General features: G+C 35.3%; 1 long non-coding RNA gene across 1 annotated transcript; it reads left to right on the top strand.

Annotated features, from left to right (window-relative positions):
• Positions 1–2,776: 2,776 nt before the first annotated feature.
• LOC107584602 (uncharacterized) lies at positions 2,777–3,983 on the top strand. Its single transcript, XR_001609159.1, has 3 exons — positions 2,777–2,900; positions 3,055–3,156; positions 3,279–3,983. It is a non-coding gene; the product is annotated as an uncharacterized lncRNA (long non-coding RNA).
• Positions 3,984–4,297: the final 314 nt, after the last annotated feature.

Genomic DNA, 4,297 nt, shown 5'->3' with positions numbered 1-4,297 from the left:
ACGGAGCCCCTAAAGTACTGAGCCCCTAAAGGGACATGGTGGTGGGAAAAAAATTTGGGGTGGGAGGAAATTTTTTTTTTGCGTTCTCTCGCAAAACTTTTGCGTTCCCTCGAGAAACTTTGTGTTCTCTCGCAAAGATATTTGCGTTACCTTTTGCATTCTCTCGCAAAGATATTTTGCGTTCTCTCGCAAAAGATATTTGCGTTTTGTACGTAGTACGGAGCCCCTAAAGGGACATGGCTTAGTGAAAAAATTTGGGGTGGGAGGAAAAAATATTTGTCCGATTTTTTGCGTTCTCTCACAAAACTTTTGCAAAAGGGAACGCAAATATCTTTGCGAGAGAACGCAAAAGTTTTGCGAGGGAACGCCAAAAAAAATTTCCTCCCACCCCGAATTTTTTTCCCACCACCATGTCCCTTTAGGGGTTCCATAAAAACATAATCTAATGTGGTGCGGCTAATTAAAAACTTTGAGCATCCGTTTGTGGTTAAAGTTATAGTTCACCCAAAAGTGAACATTCATTTACTCGCCCTCATCAATGCAATCCCGGCTGTCTTTCTTCTGGTACGGAATATCTGATGAAAAGGAAATAGTCATTTCAGAAAGGTTTCTATTTTGGTTAACATGTAAATTGTGTATAATATATTATTCTTACATATAGTTTCTGTTGTATTAATGAGTCATAATAGGGATATTGCATTGGAGTCACATCCGTCCTGCCCAAACACACCTTCCTGGAAGCTTGCAGTAATCCTGAAGACCTGATTAGCTGGTTCAGGTGAGTTTAATTAGGGGTGAAGTTGGACAGTGGCCCTCCAGCTGAATTTTCAGCATTATAACTCCTGTCTGCAGTGTCACATGATCCTTTAGAAATCAGTGTAATATGCTGATTTACATAGAAAAGATTTCTTATTATTATCAATGTTAAAAATGGTTGTGCTGCTTCATATTTCCGTGGAAACCGTGATGCACTACCATTCAACAGTTTGGGGTAAGATAAAAAAAACAAAACATGAATTTTAATAAATTATTTTACTCTGCAAGGATTTAATTGGATTAAAGCATTAAATTGTTCAAAAGAGACAGTAAAAGACATTTATAAGATTTTCCATTTTCACATAAATGCTGTTTGTTTGAATTTTCTTTTCAACAAATATCCTAAAAAATGTACTGGGTGTAAAAGTTTCCAGAAAAAAAACTTTTTTCTACATTGATGTTAATAATAAATGTTTCTTGAGCACCAAAACACCATATAATAATGCTTTTTTTTTCAGGATTCTTGATCAGATACTAGCATTATTGGTGAGCATAAGAGACTTCTTTCAAAAACATTTAAAAATGTAATTATTCCAAACTTGCATTTGGGAAACTCTCCAGAAAGAGGAAGATTTAGTGTATCTGGCATTTTTTAAACCCAATTCTTCACATTTCAGAGCTGACTCAGTCTGATAAATCCAGTCCTTCTTCTAAGGTCTTGTAATTATTGTTAATAGATTGACAGAAGTAAACCTACTATACACATTCCTTAAATTCTATATTCCTAATTTCTATTTCCTGACATATCTACTCGTTTTATGTCTTTCTGTCATTATTACCTGTCATTATTTCACAAAGCCCCGCCCCTTTTTCTAGGATATAAAATTGGCACTGAAACACATCATCTCATTCACCTCCTGAACAAAGATGGATCTGCAAGTCTCAGTTTTTCTTTTGCTCATTCTTTTCACTGGAGGTACAAAGATAAATGGTGTTTGTTTTTAATAGGTACAAATACAGGATCTCTCTCTCACCATCTCTCTGTTTTATTACTAAAGGGCACTCTCGCAGATGTTATGAGTGTAAGGGTCTGACGGGTTCTTGTGCGGATCAAAAGGAGATCACTTGTGAAGCTAAATCTTCCAAGTGTATGAGTTTAACAGCGGTGACACAAATAGGTAAGTCCAGTGTGATGAATTGAAATGTACTGTTATATTTGTGCAAATGCATATTTAAATAGAATATGCAGATTAGATGGTATGTTTTATTTGTCAAAAAACGCATAAAATCTTTGCATTGTTGTTTTGAAGAACATGATGTACAGTACAATTTCGACATGGAAAACAACCTTGTATGTATGCTTTATTGTCATCATGATCTGATCTGACTAGCATGTTTGCCAAGTTTTGAGATCTTTTATAAGTAAACATCGGAGGTTGTTTGAAAACCTCTCTTTAAAGAAGGATCTGAAACTAAGAAACCAATATTTGTTCACAATGGATTTAATCTGATAACTGTTTTTTTTATGCGTTTTGTTTTAGTTAGAATATAATTTACTGAAAATGGTTTCTTGTTTTTTTTTTTTTGTTTTTTTTGATAATTCAATAACTGAAATCTCTCAGATTAAATTTTCAACTGCTAAATGAAACCAAGTTTGTGGATATCATCTTGAACAAAAACGATTCTTCAATTTTAGACTGTTTCTCAAATTCCCCTTCTGACTCACAAATACGTCTCAGTCTATAGAGTTGGCTTAATGACTATCAGCAGATAGTAATGTATTTTTATTTTCTGTTGGTTTACGGAACACCGTGGTGGAGATATTGTTATTGATTTTTGATATTAACACATCTAGAAAACTAATAGAGGATACATTATTCTCAACTGAAAAAGTAATAGAATCTAATCTTGAATTTAAGAACTGTACAAAGTTATATAATTACTACCACCTGTTAGTCTTCATTGGTCTTTATATAATCATTGAGTTACTGAGAACTTGTCGCACTGACGGAGACAGCAAGCGAAACGTTTGTCATCAGTTTTTATATCTCCTGCTATAATAAAGATAATTTTAGAGTGCAGACCTTGAGTAACGTTTGATATAAGAGACGGGTCTCTGCAATTATAAAAGCTGGGAGAGCACAGTGAGTGTTTTGATTGGACTTCTATAATCATGTAACATGTAGAGTCAGATATTCTATTGGGAACTGATTGAATGGATAATCAATATAGGCTGTTGTTTCATTAGACATATTTTGTACAGAAAATAAAATTTAAAAAACTGTTTTTCTCTTGTAGATTCCAACTCCAACGGAATGAAATGTTACTCTTGTGATGGGAAGAGCTGCTCAAACACAGTGACCTGTTCAGGGAGTGAAGACCGCTGCATTACAGCAACAGGTGAGAATCTGCTAAAAAGAAGATTAAAGTCATTTTTATTTCTGTTATGTCTGGGCGTTTGAAACGGATCCCATATACCAGTAAAGCTCAGACTAACCTTTTCTTTTCTTTCGTTTCATCAGGCAGTTTCGGAGGCCAGTCACTGGTTGTGAAAGGCTGTGTCTCTAAAGCCATTTGTAATGCCACAAAATCGGTTCCTAATGTTCAGGACATCTCATGTTGTGAGGGGAACCTGTGTAACAGTGCTCAGAGTGTCACTCAGAGCTTCCTGTTCCTCTGCTGTTCTCTGCTCTCCTTCATCCTGCTGCACTGAATCCAGCAGCTCGACACATTCTACAGCAGCAGCAAAGACACCGTGTTGATGAACAAAAATACAGTTAATATTTTCTTGATGAACTGAAAAGTATACAGGACATCTTATGTAATTTTTTTTTATGTTTTGGGTTCATATGTAAAGGTTCATCCTGTAAAAAGAAAGTGCAATAATGTTTTGTTTTTTTATTATTATCATGTTGAGAATAAACCATTTGCTCATTATTTAATTATTCAAAAAAGGAAAAATTTCACCTCTTAAGTTTTACAGGAGACATTTCCAGTACCAGGATTTTCCTGTTCACACTTACTGAATAATAAAAGTTTTGTCACAAATACTTTTTCTATTATTTTGCTCAATACTATATATTTTGTGTGTGTATAACTAGCATAAGAGGTATAAAGTGTAACTGTAATGCATCATTCTCGGGGTAATGATCCAGATTCCACGATTCGATTCTGATTCACAAGCTCTTTATATGATTCTATTCCAGGCACGTGCACACATAGACATAAAAGGGGGCTTGAGTACCTGCCCTTTTTCTTCCTCGAGAGAAAGTGCCCTTTTTTTTCCGGAGAGGTTTTTTTTTTTTTTTTTAATAAAGCACAGCTTTCCCTGTCAAACAAATAAAAAATCAAAATATCAGGTCAGGTCGGGAAATGTTGAGACTCTGTCTAGTTCCGATGCCTTTCTCCCTCCGCGTCTCCGCGCAGCACAGCAGTGTAGCACCGTAGACTGTAGCACTCATTGATCGGCACATCTATTCCAATCTTGATGCACTTTGATTAGATATCTATCCATTTGGAAATATTTCAGGTACAGCTCAAT

The sequence above is a fragment of the Sinocyclocheilus grahami genome, unplaced genomic scaffold (assembly GCF_001515645.1).
Source record: "Sinocyclocheilus grahami isolate Dianchi unplaced genomic scaffold, SAMN03320097.WGS_v1.1 scaffold61.1, whole genome shotgun sequence".
Taxonomy (NCBI): domain Eukaryota; kingdom Metazoa; phylum Chordata; class Actinopteri; order Cypriniformes; family Cyprinidae; genus Sinocyclocheilus; species Sinocyclocheilus grahami.
The sequence above is the reverse complement of the archived record's forward strand: the minus strand, read 5'-3'. Positions and strand labels throughout refer to the sequence as shown.